This window comes from Oryctolagus cuniculus, chromosome 7 (genome assembly GCF_964237555.1).
Source record: "Oryctolagus cuniculus chromosome 7, mOryCun1.1, whole genome shotgun sequence".
Taxonomy (NCBI): Eukaryota; Metazoa; Chordata; class Mammalia; order Lagomorpha; family Leporidae; genus Oryctolagus; species Oryctolagus cuniculus.
Window position 1 is genome coordinate 48,773,770 of NC_091438.1, and position 20,191 is coordinate 48,793,960.

The window sequence follows — 20,191 nt, forward strand, 5'->3', positions numbered from 1 at the left end:
AGGTTCTCCTTGCAGACGAGTGGCATGGGGGCTGGTATTTATTCTACTGTTGTTGGACATTTGAATTGTTGTTTCCAGTTTAAGGCTATTTTGAATAAATGTGGGCATCTTTTACCTATCTATTGATGGAACCATAAGATTTTTACCAAATATTAGAAAGACAAAATGGGAGCCTCTTCTCATTGCTGCAGGTTCAAATATCAAGAACTACCAAAATGCACAGGATGATAGGCGATCGAAGATACTCACCCACATATAAGGAATGGAGCCCTGCAGGTACCAGAGAAGTTAGTTCAGAACATCAAACTAGAAACCCATAGAGATGCCGCCAGTGGGAAAACAGGAAACACGACTGAGAGAGTTGGAGGTGTGGGAGGGAAGTGGGGAGAGAGAGCAAGAGCGAGAGAGAGAGATGTCCTATCAAGTCAGACTCAACTTCTGCTCCTGAGAGTCAACAGAAACCTGAGCCCACGTGAACCACCAGCTCAACAGGGGAAGAGAGGTCCAGATGGCCTAATTGCTACGGGCACCGCTCCTGCAATATCTGCCACAGGTAATAACTATGTTGAGATAGAGTCCCATAGCAGAAGTGTATGACAGCCTACATTTCATTACAAAGCTGGGGAATGGAGGGGAGGAGAGATACAACAAGATAATCAGCTAACAGGTCATGGATAAAAAACAAAGACAGAAACTGCTGTGCATCCTGAACGTACATTCAGACTTTGACACAACCTCCAAGTCGCCCTTGCATTTTGCCTACAACCCCACCAGTCAAGAAGCAGGTGCTTCTCCTGATATGCCACCCTCCTATGCCCGAATTTTGCCCCATCTATGGGAAGCAGTTGTACTGTGGAGGTACTTGACCCCTGCAATTTACACGGGAAACTCGATCTGCACCCCTCAACTGGTTTCCAAGAACCTAGTTATAGACGGGAGGGGTCCTTGAGATGAGGGCATTTCACTGATTTATTATCAAACGGAGTAAAAGTGCCAGGGGTCGTCCCTGGGTGGGCTCGAACCACCAACCTTTCGGTTAACAGCCGAACGCGCTAACCGATTGCGCCACAGAGACACAGCTGCCGCCTGCACAAGGGACGGCGGGCTGCCGCTGGCCTGATGGGGCGACGCTGCGAGCTCCAGAGCCCCGGGCACCGCTGACGGGCGAGCAGGAGGCGCGCTGTGCGCCGCGCGGTAACCTGTGCGTTGGGAGGTCGGGCAGCCACGGGGAGCCGCGAGGTCGTCGCACGCCCGCCGCAGGAGCCCGCGCCCCGCAGACGCCCGGGTCCGCGGCCCGCCGGAGCGATAGGACCCGAGGTCGACAGCGCCCGCGTCGGCGCCGCCTCCACGCCGGGAACACCCTGCCCCCGCTGCCCCCGCTGCCCCCGCTGCCCCTGCCGCCCGCGGGCGCTCGGAAGCTTCGCGTGTCCAGCTCGGGGCTCCCCGGGTTCAGGGTCGCGGTGACGGCCGCTCTCGGGTCCTTCGCCGGGAACAGGGCTTGGCCGTCACGGGCGCCCCGGGGGACCCAAGGACTCCAGGCTGAGTGGTCTCCTCGCTCAGTCCTTGGAAGCCCCCAGGGTGTTGAAGTCACGAAGGTCTGTGCAAAGGGAGCCGCTTTTCATCGCCGAGTTCCCGCAAGTTCTCGGCATCCGGTGCTGGACGTGAGAGGCCCGCGGGGTGCCGTTTGCGGGTGGCGCTGGGGGCGCACGCCGAGAGGCGACGGGGCTTGAGGACCCGCGAGAAGGAGGAGGAGGAGGAGACGCGTGGAGCCCGACCCTGGTGTCCGAAGCCCACGGAGCCTCGCGCAGAGACAGTGAGGGTAGATGTCAGGGGCTCGCTCTCCCCCTTGCCTGCCTGTCCCTCATCCCCTCAGTGGCTAGGCCAGCAGACCCCATTGCACAGGCCTGTGTGCCGCAGAGGGGGTGTTGCCCATTTGGGGTGAGCAGAAGAACACAGTGGCCGTGGGCATCAGCATGCCTTTGACAACTGGAACGTAGGGGTTCCTGAGAGTCCACGACAGCCCCACCTTCTAGTTCTGCTATTGTGACTTCAGACCGTTCCCTGGCAGCCTGGGGCCTCTGGCCTTACTTCTGCAGTGGCGTCTGTGCGCGGCAGTGCCTTCGGCTCAGACCTCTGGCATCTTGGGCCTCATGTTTGTCTCTAAGGGGTCTGCGAGTTGTGGCTGCTGACAAAGTTCCTCCCAAAAGTAAGTTAGAGTGAGATCTGCATTCCTGACTCTCTTTACACACCCCCCACCACCACCATGATGTGAAGAAGAGTTACAGAGATACTAATTGTATCTGGTATCACTCACACCTTAGAGCTGAGCAGCTTGGAGAGTGTAGGAGCTTACCAGGCAAGACCACCGTCAGCAGAGTGTACTCCCGTGTGTGTAACTAAGCAAGACGACTGTCAGCACAGTGCACTCACGTGTGTAACTAAGCAAGACCACCATCGGCACAGTGCCCTCACATGTGTGTAGCTCATTATTTGTGTTGCTTTCTCCTGCCCAGGCTCTGGCTCTGCTCTGACACAGCTTCATCATGGCAGTACCTCCCAGCACTGTTCCCAGCCCAACACAAATGTTCCTGGCACAACTGGCATACTGCTTGCTGTTTACTACATGGATGCGGGTGAGGTGAGAGACTGAAAGGGCATCTTAATCATAGTAAAAACAAACAAGTGCAGGGCTCCGTGCACTTTCCCCCTGCCAAGGCAAGCCTCACAACTCATACCAGCACACACCATGGACACTGCCCTTGGGCCATTCTAGTGGAAGGGCTCTGCCGAGGCTCCTGTGAGCTGTCATTCAATCTTACATTTCTGTCTTCTTCCCTACCTTAGGAGACAAGACTCCCTAGTTCAGGCTCGGGCCAGAGAACTCACCCACTTACGGCACAAGATACAGGAAGGGAGAGAGGTCTGCTCCCTCTCTGCCCAGCACCTGAAGGACACAGGCCAGGCTTTTGAGGGCCTCCTCAGGAGCACGGACATTGCCCACCACCACAGACAGAGATTCCCTGAGCAGTTGGCCCAAGGAAGCCAGCTGGCAGAGAGCCTTGCCAGAAAGCTCACGGCGGGTAAGTGGCTGCAGCTCCAAAGGCCCTTCCTCCTCCAGAGCGCCTCACAGGAGGGAGAACCACGCCCTTTGTCACTCCCCGTCTTCGCGGAGGAACGACACTAGACCCTGCGCTGTTCTTTTGTCTGCTCAGCCCTTCCTGGGTTTGAGCTGGTCCTTCCCGGGTTGGCTGCCAATCTTCCACCTCCGTGGAAGGGCGGCTCCCCCTGCCACCTTCCCCACTTCCGCAGGGGAGCGGCACACCTCTGGCCGGCTCTCTCCCGGGCTGCTCAGATGTTATCCGGATGTTCCCTTTAGATGTTCCTGGTGCATGTTGTCTCTCTCCTCCTTTATAGTCCTCTTCCACCAATCCCAACTCTGCTACCCACATGCCAAGTACGCTGCTCTCCTCCAATCAGGGCAGGATCAGCTCCTGCAGGTTATTGGTCGAACTGGAGGCAGCTGTGTAGAAGTTGTTTACTCCTCTCCCAGTGCCATATTGTGGGAGAGCAGACGCATAGAATAAGTCTTATTTCCAGTAACTTAGTCTAGTCCGAGTTGCTCCCCACACCCTTACTGCCCCAGCTCATTCTTTTGCTCTTGTCTGTGGCACTTCATTCACATGTGTTGTGGACTTTTCAGAGCACTCAGGTAATTCATTCGAGTTATTTTTTCTGGGGTTTCATCTACAGTCACTAAGAAAGAGTACAGAAGACTGACCTCATCTTGATGAGCATGGCAGGAAACAAACCGAATTTTTTTTTTTTTTAATTTTCAAAGTCAGAGTTACAGAGAGAGAGGGAAAGGGGGAGAGATCTTCCATCTGCTGGCTCACTTCCCAGGAGGCTGCTGAAGCATGAGCCAGGAGTTTCATCCAGATCTCCGATGTGGGTGGCAGGAGCCCAGGCCATGAGCAGGAGCTTGATCAGAAGTGGAGCAGCCAGGAATGCAAGCATTGACTATATGGGATGCCTGCACTGCAGGCACTGGCTTAGCCCTCTACACCCCAAGGCTGGCTGCCAGATTTCATTTTTGAAATTTTCACTGGATGTAGGATCCTAGATTAAGTGTTTCATTTTTCTTTTTTTTCCTCAAATTTACTTATTTATTTGAAAGGCAGTGTTAGAGAGAGGCAGGGAGAGTGAGGTCTTCCATCTGCTGGTTCACTCCCCAAATGGCTACAATGGCCAGAAATGGCTACAACGGCCAGCGCTGTGCTGATCCGAAGCCAAGAGCCAAGAGCTTTTTCTGGGGCTCCCATATGGATGCAGGGTCCCAAGGACGTGGGTGGGCTTCCATTGCTTTCTCAGAACAATCCCAAACATGAGGGCTCTGACGCCGGGGCGTTCCTCGCCAGGAGCCCGTGTGTTCCTGTGGCTCCAGGACGGGCCTTGCTGTCACCTGGTCCTTCCTCGTGGTGACGGAGTTCAAGTAAGCGGCGCGGACCAAGGCGAGCAGACCCATGTCCCTCGCGCCCCCCGGGAGTGGCACTGGGCTGTCCTTGCGCGCCTCCGTCGGCTCTGTCCTCCACTTCAGCCTCTGCCTGGCCTGCCCCGGGACTCCGCTGAGAGGTGAGTGGTAGCACCGCAGTGTGTTGGGAGGTGGGGCAGCCGCGGGGACAGCGGCACGGCTGTCACCCCACTGCCTCAGGAATCAGTAGTCTTTCAGAAAGAAATGAGCAAAATACTGCTGAAAATAATGTGCTAGAAGATTGAAGCAAGGATGATTCTTTGATAAAATACAAATTTACTGTATTCAAATTCAAATTACAATATCCTAGATTCTTACTGAGGAGTAAAACCAAACACAAAAATATCTTCAGGTTATTTAAAAGTCTCAAAATATCTTTAGCCTGTCCTGTGTGCACCAGATAGGCATTTGCTGAACTCCTGCTGATTTGAAATGGATTTAGGCAATTTTCCTGCAAATGTCTTCTCTTTGCTGTAACAAGGCTGTGAATGGCGTGTTTGAGCTCTCATCCCGGGACCTGGTAAAGACCTTTATTTTCTCCTGAGGAGCAGCACGGAGGGTAAACTGAGGCTGAGGTGGAGCTGGCGGGGGTCTAGCTAACTAACCTGCAACAGCAGCTGGGAGCAGGGTTGTTGGCATCAGGAGGTGCTGGGGCCCTGTGTCCCACACCACGGGCAGCTAGCACACTTCAGGATTCTCTGCCTTGCATGTGCTAGTGCCACCATCTCCTTCCGGCCTGTGGTCCACTCCTGTCACTTCTCCCCTTCCCCACAGTCGGGCTCCCCTGGCCTCCATCTCCACCCAGCCCCAGCTCCAGCCCCAGCCCCAGGCTGTTGTCAGCAAGACCACACAGAAGATTGTTCATGAGGTTTATTGGTTTGTTTGTTTTTCTATTTCAGGTAACAACTTGCAGGGTCATAGTTCACCTGAAGGAGGATGGACTGGGTTCGAAGAAAGTACGCCACTTGCCCATTCCCCAGCTCCCTGATCCTGGAGACAGTCAGAAGCAGTGGGGAGTCAAGTTTATTGCACGCATAGCAAAGCCTTTTAAAGCACAAGACAGCAGGATTACTGGGGCAGGGCATAAGGACCAACCAATTACTTAAAAGGTCATTTTACGCGGTGACTTTTTACAGGACCAGCCATATGTCTGTACACTCATCATCAGTTGTCACCTCCCCTGCTGCTGTGGGGACAATCAGCTTTGGTGGTAAACGACTTTGGGTACTGCCCACCTTACTTCCTTTGGGCGCCATCTTTGAATTGCCTCCTGTGCCTAATTTCCCCACAACAACTGATGTTGGAAGTTGTTTTTATTTAATTTAAATGTTCTTGTTTAATTTCAAAACCAACAAAGTTTAGTCACCAATAAATCCCCATCTGACAAGAAAATAAAACAACAAAGCAAGTCTAAATCAAAGCAAGAAGACCTCATGCATGAGGACCTAATTACAAAGCAGGACCACTGGTCAGTTTGCTTGCAGAAATCCCAGCCCTTCCCTCTGCAAATGTGATAGCCCCTAAGACACCAAAGCCTAGATCAGGAAAGGATCCTCAGAGGCCCTCATCCTTTTCCCTACCCACCCCCAACCTTTGGATGACAGAGGCTGTGGCAGCTGGACAAAAATAGCAAGGACTTGAGTCCGGGAACAGGCAGAAAAATGCAGACGATTTACCAGCTCTTAGGCACATGTTCATTTTCCTTGAAGGGTGAGAGTTTAGAAACCTCACAGAAGAAGGTTTATTTAACATACATATTGTTGCTTGTATTTTTATACAAATCAAAATTAAAACATTCTCCAGCTCAAAACAGCAAGTAATTCCTTTAGAGAAATGTATGTATGTGGCAGGTGCAGAAAAATGCACACACAGATAGGAAGAGAGAGAGAGAGATCTTCCATTTGCTGGTTCACACCTGCAATGCCTATAGCAGTCAGAGTCAGGCAGAGGGAAGCTGGCACCATGAAATACATCCAAATTTCACACATGAGTGGCAGGTAACCAAGTCCTTGGGCTATTTTCTGCTGCCTTCTAGACACATTGGCAGACAGCTGGACTGGAAGTGGAGGCAGGTCTTGATGCTCTGCACTCTGATATGGAATGCAGGTGTCCCAAGCAGCAGCCCAGCCCATGGCACCACAATGCCTGCCTCTGAACTCCCAACTTCGTATGTGCACTCCTGTATACTACAGAGTGGTAGCACTGGTCCAGGGCCATCACTCATTCCAGAATCAAATGTCATTAAGTCCCTAGGATTGCTCACAAAAATTGTGCTGTGTCCCTGACTCCGGAATTGTGATGGCTCAGGAAGAAATTCTGTGTTGTAGGAGGCAGGTCCGTAGAATCTGTAGGAGAGCAGGTTCACACAGGTCACTGCCAGACAACCCAAGGGAACAGTCACAGAATCTTTGCAAAGAGTGTTGAGAGGCGGCTCTTCACTCCTGATGTCGAAAGTCCTCCTGAGGAGCCCAGATTTCCATCCTAAAGATTTCAGTGCAGCCCACAGACTGAGACATGTGCCCAGATTGCACTGGGCATTTTCACAAACTTCAGTCTTGTTTGGATTTCTTTTTCTGAAGCTGAACTTTTCCTGTCCACTGACTTGTCTTTGGCAATCCACCATAAAGCTGAACATCTCTGAAACACAGGAAGCCCCAGGGTTACCAGACCTCTAGGCTAGCAGGCTGATTCAGGTAGGCACCAGGAAGACACTTCCCCCATACCCTGGTGTGGGAGGGGCCTTGGATGAGAGAAAATGAGAGGCATAGAGAGAGGACTCCTATCCAATAATTCACTCCTTAAATGCACACTACACCTTGGGACTGGGTCAGGCCGAAACCTGGCTCAACCCAGTCTCCCCATGGGTAGGAGAGGCCCACGTGCTTGTGCCCATCTCCCCTTCAGCAGATGGCAGCTGAGGTCTCTCTGGGTCCCTTTAGCTGTACCAGGACTGCCTGGAGCCACCCAAACTCGCACAAGCTCCACACATGCCTGGAACTGCCTTCCTGGCTTTTTCCTCTCTGAGATTTCCTCCAACCCCCTTGACTTTCCAGCTGCTGTGGTGGCCTCGACCTTGTCCAGCAACTTGAAATGAGCAGACAACGGAGCTTTGCTCTCAGCCACATCTGTGAAACTGGAACAGCAGCTCCATTCTTCCAGGAGTCTGCCTGTTTTGTTCAGTCCCCAGCAACTTCAGATCCTTTAAGAAAGATATTTCTGCTACATTTCCAGCTCTCTCCTGTGGGCGAGTTAAATCTGAGAGGCAAAAGGGGCGGGGGGGCAGAATGGGCATCCAGTAGGCTGAGAGAGAGCCTGTGCTGATGTGCATCCCGCAGAGCTGTGTGACCTAGCCAAGTCAGAGTCCAGACTACTCCTCCCTTCCAGAGAGTTTCAGGCCTTCCAAGACAGATCTACTGCTGAGTTTTCAAGGACACCACGTGCATCCGACAGGAAATTGCAAAACAAAGTTTCCCTGACTGAACCCGGGCTGCAGCAGTGAAAACTGCTGAATCCTAGCCACTAGCCCACCAGGGACACCCTTCACAAACTGCTTGGTTGGTTTCCAGGTAAGGCGAATCTGAGTGCTCCCAGAGCACCTAGCCACACCTGCGCCTCCTCCCCCTTCAGGGAAGCCCCGGAAGGCCGCCCCCTCCAGATTCTCTCCAAAGGGTGAATCGCACCGGACCCACCTGGAGCCCCTCCCCGCAGGCAACTCCCTGGTCAAAGCTGTAAGGTGCGTGTGCAGCCAGGGGCTACGTCCCGGCTGCGGTCAGAAATGACGCAGCCTTGGGGAGCAGACAGCGGGCCTCGGGAGAGATGTGCGCAGCCACCAGTGCACCCGGGGGTGGCCGGAGCGAGCGAGACCCGGAGGCGCACGGGCGACGAGAAAATGAGAGTTGAGCTGTTACGAGCTCCGACGACAACGCACACGCAAGCAGGGACACAGATGCCCGAGGGAATCTCTTTCAAGCAAGGCCTTGAGGTCCCCAGAGACCACCACGAGCCCATCCCCCATACCCTCTCGCACCTGAGTGTTTCCATCTCAGCTGGAGCTCGGTCCCCATCCTCCCCACGCTCAGAACAATCCCAAACACGAGGGCTCTGGCGCCGGGGCGTTCCTCGACTCCACATCTAACCCGCCAGGAGCGCGAGTGTTCCTGTGGCTCGAGGACGGGCCTTGCTGTCACCCTCTCCTTCCTCCTGGTGACGGAGTTCAAGCAAGCGGCGCAGACCAAGGCGAGCAGACCCATGTCCCTGGCGCCCCCCGGGAGTGGCACTGGGCTGTCCGTGCGCGCCTCCGTCGGCTCTGTACTCCGCTTCAGCCTCTGCCTGGCCTGCCCCGGGCCCAGGGACCATGGCGGGGCCCTGGCTGCGCGACTCCTGTGGGCGTGGCGGGTACCCGGTAGCTCCCGGGGCGTCCCGCGGAGGAGCTCCAGCGGCTCCTTCGGCGATGCGCGGGGGCGTTGCGAGGCGCAGGCGTGGGGGGCCGCAGGGAGTGCGGGTTCCCCAGAGGATGGCGCCCGTGCTGCTCCTGCAGGAGAACGGACACTGCCCTCTCTCGTCCAGCAAGGACTATGACGTGTTCGTGGAAACGCGCGGGGGTTGTGATCTCTTGTGGATGGGAGAAGTGACAGACAGGTGGAGGGAAGAGGACGGAGAATTCACGACATTGTCTAATCTGAAGCCACCAGGGCATCCGCTGGATATTGGCCCTCCAGTTTCAGTCTAGGGAGCTGTGGCGTTCACCTTACACGCAGCGGGAGCACTTGAACTTGGTGGGTTTGAAGCACACACGGTGACCACTGCGGTTACGAGAAGCAAGTGCTGGAGAAAACGGCTCGTTCTATCCAAGCTTCATTTTTACATTCAAGTTCAAGTGAGAAGGAGAGGAAGGACCGCGCGTCTTTGGCTAGGTTGGGAACCCCGCTGCAGGCCTTTGGGGTGAGGCTACGGGAAACCTCGGACTTTGAGGTTCTCCAAACGCTGCCCGCGGGCGAGTCCGCGTTTCCCGAGCTGCTGAGCGGGATCATCACAAAGACCAAACCGGAGATTCTGGTAGACCGGGTGAAGGGAAACTGCCCTGACCGCGGAACAAGCCTGTGCTCTCCTGCGTCCTAGCTCGAACGGTGGCCTTGAGACCCCAGCGATCCACTCTCCATCTAGCGGCCTGGTCCTCACTCGAATTCAGTCCAGGCCGGGAAGCACAAGTGTGGGTGTTCCGAGTTTTCCGACAGCCGAATGCCCTAACACGCAACCTGTGCTAACTGAGCTTGTGACGCAAGGGTCAGATTGAAACCGCGGCCCATGGCATTGGCGCCTTCGTCGGGAGGAGGACAAGCAGAAGTTGGGGCGAAAGGCCCGCGAGGGACAGCGCGCAGGTGAGGCCCCGCCGGGTCTGGAGGGCGGGAAGAGGGCCCCCGCAGCTTCCGCTGGACCCCAGCGCCAGCCACCTGCGAAGAGCCAGGAGCACCGACGGCCCGGCCGGAGCCAAGAAGACCACGAAGGCCGTGCGGGACGCTCCCGTGGCTCGGCCGCACCTGACCCGCAGCTCCTTCAGCTTCTGGGGCTGTACAGTCAGCGAAGAACGCCCCCGGCGGGCGGTTCTGCACCCGGTAACGCTGCGGGAGACGCCCGATCCCACAGCCAGCTCCGGCGCGAGGCCTCTCAGGTGGAGTCCCTGATTCTTTGGACGTCGCAGGCTCCTTATTTTTGGGGGTAGTTGGTATTTTCTTGGAGCTCATGTTATCTAATCCAGAAATGTAGTTCAGTTTCCTATAGTGCAAATATGACGCTGCAATGATTTTCCAGGGTGCATTTTAACACACCGTTCGCCAGCGGTTTCCGTAGTGTAGTGGTTATCACATTCGCCTAACACGCGAAAGGTCCCCGGTTCGAGACCGGGCGGAAACAGCGTTGTCCTTTTTCCTAAAAGGAAACAGTGGGACTCAAATTTAAATGCTTGCCCCCAGAGAAATATTTGCTCCGATCCCATAAAGATACCTGTATGGATACAACCATGTCACTATTGCTCATTAATTTTTAAGGTTGGAGGGGGGTTAGATGCCTATGTTGTACTTCAGCGAGTGTAAACAAAGGAGCTCCACACATTGATAAAAAAAAATTTTTTTTTTTGACAGGCAGAGTGGACAGTGAGAGAGAGAGAGACAGAGAGAAAGGTCTTCCTTTGCGGTTGGTTCACCCTCCGCTGAACCGATGGCAGGAGCCAGGTACTTATGGGGTGCAGGGCCCAAGAACTTGGGCCATCCTCCAATGCACTCCCTGGCCACAGCAGAGAGCTGGCCTGGAAGAGAGGCAACCGGGACAGAATCCGGTGCGCCGACCAGGAATAGAGCCCGGTGTGCCGGCGCCGAAAGGCAGAGGATTAGCCTAGTGAGCTGAGGCGCCGGCACATTGATAAATTTGATGGTCCTTTATTGTCACGGTGGAGAGTGGGCTCATGCCCTAAAGAACTCTCAACCCTGAAGACCAAAGCAACAGGGCTTATAAAGGTAAAAAACACAAAACCGGGAGGGGAATTCATGGTTGCTAGGATCTGGGGCATACACAGCCACTGGGGTCATGCTGACCTAAAACCTATGCGAAACTAGTTTCAATTATAATCTTGACAATACCAGTTACAATCTTAACAATTCCACTATAATCTTGACATTAATGTAGGTATTGGTTTAATCACATGTAGGACATAGACAAATTACATTTTTATCATTAACCCAGGTGCAGCCTATCCATCTCCAAGCTTGAGCGATCATGCTAGGGGGTTTCTGTGCTCTGCCAAGTGTGATGTAGTGCACTGCTCTTGTTCAACTGTTTTAGATCATAGTTTCAGACCAGAGTCTCACAGTGTTGAGGGGGCACCTTCCCAGAATGGAGTCTCAAGTGCTCCAAAATGGAGTCCCTACTATCATGGTGTTACTTCACCAACAATTATGGGCTAGATAGTTAAATTATAGTACAGGCAAGCTATGCAAATAGCTATGCAAATAGAAAACTGATCTAGATTGCTTTGGACATATGGTACTGGCAGAAACCTTAATTAAAAAGTGATTTTTGAATTAATTCAGAACAACATTTTGGAGTTTAAGAAACAAATCCCTAGGAAGATATTTATTTCAGCCATGGAGGACCAATATTCCATATGGAGTTCAGTGACTTTCCTATTTTTTTCTTCCATCAAAAGCTCAGGAAACTTTGGGACCAAAATTTAGAAATGAGACACATAACTTGGCTATATCTCATGAACATAATGGGCATAATTTCCCCGGGGGTGGGGGGAAGCCAGATACAAACAAGTACACAAGGGTACTTCAAAAAAATTCATAAAAAAAGGAATTAAAACATTTGTTTTGGTGAAACATTTTTGCAATCCATGCATTTTTCATGATATAATTATTTTTGTGTGAACTTTCTCAAGACTGCTCATCTGCATGGATTTCCAAAAAAAAAAAAAATTACAGCAAAGACTTACCTTTGACTGTCATTTCCCACAATCTTTTTAAGTACCCTTGTACAATCGTTGACATGAATTTAAAAATAGGCAATTGTGAGCTCTGGTGATAATACTCAGGTTAGTGATTAAGGGAGAGAGAGGGAAGGAATGACTTGGAAAGGGGCTCCACACACCTTTCTTGAATCATAGTAATCTTCTGTAACTTGAACTGGGTGCTGACTGCATTTATCAAAATTAAACATACCGCAGTAATTACCTCTTTCTAAAAAGTGCTGTACCGTAGTGCAGCAATTTACAATGTGTACTGCAGTGCAATAATTTATTGTTCCCATAAAAACTAGGATACAGGGAGTGGAGACAAGCCAGCCTGGACCACGGCTTTTGATTTGGCTTTTTATTGTAAATTCATTCAATGCTCAATCTGGTTTCCTGTGAAAAGACAAGAAAAAAGAAAAAGAAAAAAGAAAGAAAGGAAAAGTCCGACTGGCACTTGAAATAGCTGTCCCGGGAGAATGGCTAGGACCACATTATTTCATTGGTGGAAGCTCCTGCCGCGGGGTCCCTGCGAGGCAGCAGCTCACCGTTGGGGGTATTTCCCGTCCAGTTGTGACAAAGAGCACGTCCAAGTTTCCTTCTTTGACGTGGCCGGCTCCGGGTTTGTGCACAATGAGGTTTACTCCTCTTCGGATCAGTTCGGGCCTCCGCTCCGGTGGCTGCCGGAGTCCAAGCCGAGCGACAGCATTCATGTTGCCAGCTGCGGGCTGGAAGACGTCGCGGTGTCCCGGGCTCGAATTGCAGACCTCCAGGCTGCAGAAGCTTGCTGGCAACCATTGTGCCGCCTATCATTTTGTGACTTCAAAAACAAAGCAAACTACTCTCTTCGCTGCCTCCTTCTTGGACGGGTAGAGATCCTTGAGCGTTTCTCTCCCATGCGCGTCTCCGCTTCTTCCTCCCGCTTTTTCCACACAGTCATGATTCCCACGCCTGGGATCTGGCCGGTGCTTCCCCACAGGCCTCCTGGGAGGTCTCCTTGTCTCAGCGACGCCTCTGCTTTCTTTGGCTCCTTTTCCAGCGTCTGCTTTTGGCGCGGTCACTCACCCGCACCAGTCGCACCGACCTCACGGACTCCGCCGAGGGCAGCCGGGTGGAGCGCGGAGCGGGAAGCGCCGGCACGGAGCCCACGGGCGCGCTCTGACCCCGTGGGCCCCAGCACGGCTCCCGCGGACTCGGTGGCGGACTCGGGCGTCCCCGGCGCGCTGTTTCCGAAGCAGGCGAGGGGTAAGGCGGTGCCAAGGCCACTCGGCAGCCCTTCTGGTGTCAGGGTTTCTAACGGGACAGACGCGACAGGGTCCCAAACACTCCCGAAGCTTGGAGTTTGCAGTTATCTTGCAGCGAGGAGGCCAAACCTAGGCTTTCAGTGAATGCCTAGTGTATTCTGAAACCGGAAACATGATACTTCCCGTGTCTCTGTGGCGCAATCGGTTAGCGTGTTCGCCTGTGAACTGAAAGGTTGGTGGTTTGAGCCCACCCAGGGGCAAGCTAAGCTTTGTTTTAAAAAGGATTAGGGCGTTTGTGGTCATTGTTATAAATATGTTACTTAAAAGAAGACAACAACCTCCTAACCTGGGTGTCTCGCCCACCAAATAGTACAATCTTAGTCAACTTGCCATTCAGAAACATCTCTCTAAGCATGCTCCACATAAAGACCATGGCCCCTTTTCACTTGTGCCTAACATTAGAAAACTATTACTACCCACAAACGATGAAGCTGTTCTGAATTGATCTGTCCATTCTTCCCTTTAGTATCCTGTAACTTCAATGCTGTGTTAAATTAATACATCTTATGTGGTAAGAATAAGATGAGTAAGAGAGACTAAGAGGGAGAGAGAAAAAGAGAAAGAGAGAGAGAGAGAGAGAAAGAGAGGAAGAAATACTTGTAACTATTACATGCTTGTCTCTGCAACTGGTCTCATACAAGTCTGGTATTTGTAACTGCCTTCTTTCACTCAGTTCCATGTTCCTTTGCTCTCTGCAAGCACCTCAGCTGGTCTTTGTTATTCACCTGGTGTGTGTGTGGGTGGGGGCGGGGGGGGGGTACATGAACCTTCATTCCTAAAGTATCTGGATCATTAACAATCCTGAATTGAGTTGGTTTGATTTTCCACTGACTTATCTCAGGACACGGTTGCTCTAAGAGATGTCCAAGGGATCTCCTGTGCTTAGACATAACTCTTCCTTGCCTGCCTCCATGGATGGAGAAGCAGTTCAACTTGCCCTTGGCAATCAGGGTCCACCACCCTAGCCAGCACAGTAGCTTCCTTTTTTGCTTGTGGATTCAGAGGCATGAGACGCCCAAAGTGGCTGAGTGGCAGTCTTAATGTTCGATAGAACCATTGTCTGTTGATGGGTACATTCCTCCCTTTTGAACTAAGACTTCCAGACCAGAAGAACGTGAAGGCAAAGGTAGAGAAAGCCAAATTTTGCTAATGTGTTACTAGCGGTAATAATGAGTGGTGCCACTTCCATTTCCACTCCTTGGTCCCTGGACCTGTGAATCCTGGCTATGGGAGAAATAGCACTGCCTATTGAACAGCCGCCTGACACAGTAGCTGAGGTTTCTAAAGGTCATTCCACTGTTCTAATCAGACCAGAGGCTTCAGGATGTGAGAGAATGTGGTGAAATCAATGAGTTCCATGAGTGTAGGCCCACAGCTGCAACTCATTTGCTACAGAGTGAGTTCCTTGACCAGAAGCCACGCCATCGTCACCACACTGTGAGTAAGGCATTCTGGAAGTCCATCCATCCAATGTTATGTTTCCTTCACTATTATTCTATACCCTTAATGTTAATTTCCACATATATCTCATGTGTTTCTGTCTTTGTAAATTGGAAGAGTCACGTAGCTCTTTTGGAATATACTGCACCTCCTTAGGGGTTTAGAAGACAAGTGTGGGTGAGTCCATGAGGACTCCATATTCTATTCTGAGGCCATTGCCTCAGAGCAGAGCACTGAAGGCTCCCCAGGCAGAGTTGAGTGAATCTCCTCCAATGTGTGTTGAAAGGCTCCTTTACTGGCAAGGAGAACACAGCAAAATTTAGAGCTTTGATGCCTGTGTCTTCATCTGGCTTTTCTCACATGTGCTGCTTTCACTTCCCATGATTCCAGCCCTTCTCAATCGACTCCCTCACTTAACAGTGGACACTGTGCAAGTTGGGTGCCAGAGTCCAGCTCCAGCCGGTCCAGCATTTCCTGAAGGTGTGAGAGGCGTCGGCACAGGAAGAAATGAGAGACACATTCACAGCAAGGCTGAAGGCATGGCTCTAGCACTCACGTACTAGACTTTATTTTCATAGTATAAATCACATATAGGCCGGCGCCGCGGCTCACTAGGCTAATCCTCCGCCTAGCGGCACCGGCACACCGGGTTCTAGTCCCAGTCGGGGCGCCGGATTCTGTCCCGGTTGCCCCTCTTCCAGGCCAGCCCTCTGCTGTGGCCCGGAGTGCAGCAGAGGATGGCCCAGGTGCTTGGGCCCTGCACCCCATGGGAGACCAGGAAAAGCACCTGGTTCCTGGCTCCTGCCATCGGATCAGCGCTGTGCGCCGGCCACAGCGCGCCGGCCGCGGCGGCCAGTGGAGGGTGAACCAACGGCAAAGGAAGACCTTTCTCTCTGTCTCTCTCTCTCACTGTCCACTCTGCCTGTCAAAAAAAAAAAAGTATAAATCACATATGATTCTTTCTTCTTACAATAATAAATCCGTTTTCCATTTTCTTAGAACCACTGACGTATTTTATGGTGCCTCTAGATTCTATGTCTACATCTAGTTGCAATTCCTTTATTTTTCAAGGGCATATTTAGTGCATGGGTTACAATCACAGACAGGTGTGAGACAATGGGCTGCCCACACAAGCCCAGGCCTGGAGTGCTGTCGAGCTATACAGAAATTGGCTACACAAGCTAGAATAGTACCTTCCTAATCTAATCTTTACTAAAAGCCCCAAGTTCAAAGCAGGCCCTTTTTAAATGTATCCCCTCTTTTGTAGTTCTCTCTGTAACTCTTTATTTTCTTTATTGCACTTATCTAAAGGTTCACTTAGATCTATTCCACAGTTTAGACATCCTAACCATTGTTGTATTTGTAGCACATATTGAATTAAAGCTTTAATAACATTTATCTTTGTTTTAGTGGGAAGTATACACCAGGGAGCCTGTTGCCTTTTAATTCTTTTCAACAAACAGCTCAACCTTGCATAAAGCATCAACCCCTTCTCCTACACTAACATTTAACTCGATTAAAATCCTACAAAACAATGTACATTTTGGGGATTATGAGACCAAGTTCTCTTCCCTTAAGTTAGAAATACAGCAATCCTTAGCAGGACCACCAGGAAGCTCTGGCTTTCTTATGCAGAGTGTAGTTCCCATCAAATCTAAAACCACCAAGAGGACCACAGCTGTCATTCTCACGCCTTGCTGAGACACCTTCTGCTGTGACCTTGTCAGCCAGCCTAAGTTGCCTTGGCCTCACCAGTTGGCAATTCAGTTTGCTTTGTTACTCAGCCCCTCTTCTCAGGATGTGTGGTTTCCCCCAGTCTCAGCTCTCAGGCTACAGGGGATAGAGGTTCTTTCAGGGAAGAGAAAGGAAATTTTAGGACGCTTACCTTCGGTCAGTGCAGTGACTCTTCCACGCCTCTGCTGGAGAATTAGGCAGGCTGCCTGCAGCTTGCCTTGGTTGAGGAGGAGAAGTGCGCCACCCACCACTCAGCCTTCCTCAAACCGGGGTGGGGGGGGCAATCAGGTGCAGTGGGGAGCCCAGTCGAAGCAGGGTCTCACTTTATTGTAAAAGGTAGTGTATATATAGCTGAGGCACAGAGCGGATGGTACAGAGCAGATGCAGGCAAGGGGTGGGGTGATGTGATGCATTTTCTTTCTCAACATTTGACTGTTGTTTAAAGATAAACACTTCGTTTTCTTTTATTAAAGATGTAATTTTCAGGCCAACACCTGTTGACGCACACACTGCGGGGGATGCAGACCCATTCTCAGAACAGCGCTCAAACCCGCAGAAGCGGAGGTGGTGGCAGAGGCCAACAAATCTGGTTCACGGTGTCTGTGCCCCAGGCCCAGGCGGGTGTGCCCACCGGCTCCACGGCTCCTCTCCTTCCACAGGGAGGTGGCTCAGCGCTCAGCCCAAGGTCCACTTCGTGATCGAGGACCTGGGTGTTCTTGAAGTTTTCAGGGACCATCCAGGAGCCTAGGTGGTAGTGGCAGTGGCTCCAAGAACCAACATTCTAAACTGCAAAAACTCTCCTACACTCTTACTGAGCACAGTAACTTTGAGATTCTTCTCAGATTGTGTTTCTGCTTCAGGTGGTACGTGTCATCAGTTCTGGGTCGCCTAGGCAAGGGTCCTAGCACTGACCTATGCAGTGTAATTTTGCAGAGAAGTTTAAAAATCTAAAAATGCAAAAAGCTGGACCACATTGGACAGGAATTGAACCCGGGTCTCCCACATAAGAGTTGAGAATGCTACCACTGAGCCACCAACACACCTATAATTACTAGTGCAAAGTAGGAAATACTGAGAGTATCCCCAAAGACAGCCATTGTTGCAAAAGTGGTTTATTATAGTGTTAAGTAAAAGCTAATAAAAGCACCCATACAGAAGTTTTTTAATAGAAGACTTTCACAAAACTATAAATATCAAAATGTCTAACTTTACCTGAAGCAACTCAAAAAAGGTTCTTTCCAATTGTATGACAGATCTCCATAGTGAAACATCAGAAATTCATTCAGGTTGCTTGTTTCTACTGCTGTCTCCAATGGCCAACTTCCAAGTGTTGCCTTAGTGGTTCTTAGAAGGTGACCTAACTTGGAGGGTTAGGTAAGTAAAGTTCAGAGCAGGGGAGAAATAAGCAGCAGTAGATGCAAAAGAAAGGAAACCAAAGGACAGAATCAACATAGAGAAATGAAGAAGTAAACTTTGGTTCCTGGAACTGTACTTTGTAGGTTTTTTTTTTTTTTTTGTAAAAGTAATAACCAATCTGATGATAATAGCATGGTGTCTACTTTATAAGATGTTTAAAGCATTTAAAGGGATGTGTGGTATAAAAAGATCAACAACTCTTGAGGTCAATGTTGATTTATTTCGGAATATCCAATTTCCTCAATTAGTATGCTTTAATTTATCAGCTATGTAAGGACGTGGCTATTTTAAAGAAATGTTGATGGTTGAAATGTTAACATATTGGTCTTTTGATGAAGTTCAAATAGTTGAGAGTTCTGTACCCAGTTCTCCCTGGGGAAAGGAAGATGAGGAGAAGAACCTGGAGAGTTGTTGTTCCCCAAGTCAGGTCTGGGAGTCCTGACGGCTTTGGAGGACAGGAGCCGTGACAGGGGATCGTGCTTCTCTCACTGAGAGGCCATGCAAGGTCCACGCTGGGTCAGAACTTAGGGCTCAGCAAGGGAATCAACCTTCACTTTGAGCTTGCATAGCCTTGGTTTTATTTGTCCTCTGTCCATCACCCAAGACACACACCAGGTCTGGCCAATACACCTTCAAATACCACCTCTATATGCCAACAACATCTATATTTATTCTCACAAACCTGCACTTCCTACTCTCAACTTCCAATTCTCAGGTCAATGTTGCATGCATCTTAGAGTCTCTGCTAAATCTCTGCATCAGGTCAAATGCTAATGCTCAACACAGCAGACAGTTCCCTGTCAGCATCTCGACATCACTCCGCACGGCAAAACTCTATGATCAGACCCAAGAACAGCACCTCCTGAAGAGCAGGGTATCACCTGAGGGCTTGAATTGGTCACTACAATCTATGTGTACCCTTGATGAGTACATTTACTTACTCCCAAGCCAAATCTTGCTGTACTCTTTGGATACACTTTCTCATTCTCACAATGTAAATTGCTTCCAGTTTAATGTAAAAAGGGCATAAGTTTATTGAATACAAGCTTACTGCCACTTTTTGAACTACTTTCCACCTATCATCTCTTACTTCCACTAATAAAAGCAGATGAAAAATTGGCTTCCCTTCAGCCAGTCTATTCCATGCCATCCACTTCCACACTGGACCCTGTGTGAACCGTCCACATCTGAAATCTGGACACAACTGCAGCCTGAATCCGTGTAGTATCCCTGTTTTCATCAGTTAAGTCATTAGCACCTTATCTGCCTCTTGCTTCCCACTTGCTCATCATTCTAGTATCTCTTGCCAGCACTCACATTTAAGGACAACGAACTACTTGACCTAAGAAACTAAGGAGATGATGAACTTTGCAGAGTCCTGTCATTGAATCCCTTAGTGAGCTATTTTAATGCAGGCTGCCACTAGCAAAGTGCCAGCTGATTCGGTTCCTTGGCAGGGCACTCTTCCTGGCTTGCAAACCACCGTCTTATTCCTCTTCTAAGTCTAATTAATTACCTCTCTCAGGCCCCACATCAAAATGCCCTCATCCTGGTGACTTAGGGGTCCAACAAACCAAAAATCGCCACTCCCCTGTTTCCGCCCGGTTTCGAACCGGGGACCTTTCGCGTGTGAGGCGAACGTGATAACCACTACACTACGGAAACCAGGCGGCAAGGAGGCTCTGGGATATGCCTCAGAAAACCTGACATCTCCTATCTTCAATGATCAACACTTTCTAATCTACAAAGGTCAACTGCATTTCCAAACTCAAAATAAATAAATAAATAAATAACAAAGTCCCGGGAAGCACCCCTGATTCCTCAGGCAAGGAGCTTGCAGCTCTGGATGGGTCCTCTCTTAGGGTCCCTTGGAGGCCCCACTCTTGGCTTTGGCATCCCGCATCTCACACGGGGTTTCCGGGTCCAGAGGGAGAGCTGGGGGCCATTCTTCTTCCCCGCTGACTTTGCAGCCCCAGAAGCTGCAGGATCCCGCGGGCGGGTCCGGGGCGGCGGGGCCAGGCTCGTGGACGCGCCCCCTCGGAGCTGCGCGCGGCGCCTCGGTGGAACTTTGCCTCGGCGCCGGCCGTCAGCGCGCTGGGCTCCCGGCAGATGACGGCCGCCTCGGGCCCACCGGGAACCGCACAACCCTTCCTCCCCGCGCCCTCCCCAGCGTCTGCGCTTTGTCCTCCCGGCACAGAGACCCCTCGGCTTCCTTCCGCAGTCGCTTACTCCCTTCAACGCGACTCAAATCCGGTGGTGGAATGACGA

At 51.1% G+C, this 20,191-nt stretch overlaps 1 long non-coding RNA gene and 4 other non-coding genes across 6 annotated transcripts; 3 read left to right on the top strand and 2 right to left on the bottom strand.

The window, feature by feature from the left end:
- Window positions 1-1,001: 1,001 nt before the first annotated feature.
- On the bottom strand, window positions 1,002-1,075 carry TRNAN-GUU (transfer RNA asparagine (anticodon GUU)). Its single transcript has one exon. It is a non-coding gene; the product is annotated as a tRNA-Asn (tRNA).
- A 762-nt stretch (window positions 1,076-1,837) lies between these two features.
- On the top strand, window positions 1,838-6,590 carry LOC138850405 (uncharacterized). Of its 2 annotated transcripts, XR_011390123.1 has the most exons (5): window positions 1,838-2,206; window positions 2,514-2,638; window positions 2,845-3,080; window positions 4,416-4,629; window positions 5,428-6,590. It is a non-coding gene; the product is annotated as an uncharacterized lncRNA (long non-coding RNA). The 2 variants fall into 2 exon arrangements; XR_011390124.1 differs by lacking the exon at window positions 4,416-4,629 and having other exon boundaries at window positions 1,875-2,206.
- Window positions 6,591-10,365: 3,775 nt separating this feature from the next.
- Window positions 10,366-10,438, top strand: TRNAV-AAC (transfer RNA valine (anticodon AAC)). The gene has a single exon. It is a non-coding gene; the product is annotated as a tRNA-Val (tRNA).
- A 3,021-nt stretch (window positions 10,439-13,459) lies between these two features.
- On the top strand, window positions 13,460-13,533 carry TRNAN-GUU (transfer RNA asparagine (anticodon GUU)). Its single transcript has one exon. It is a non-coding gene; the product is annotated as a tRNA-His (tRNA).
- Window positions 13,534-19,515: 5,982 nt separating this feature from the next.
- Window positions 19,516-19,588, bottom strand: TRNAV-CAC (transfer RNA valine (anticodon CAC)). Its single transcript has one exon. It is a non-coding gene; the product is annotated as a tRNA-Val (tRNA).
- Between the last annotated feature and the right edge of the window lie 603 nt (window positions 19,589-20,191).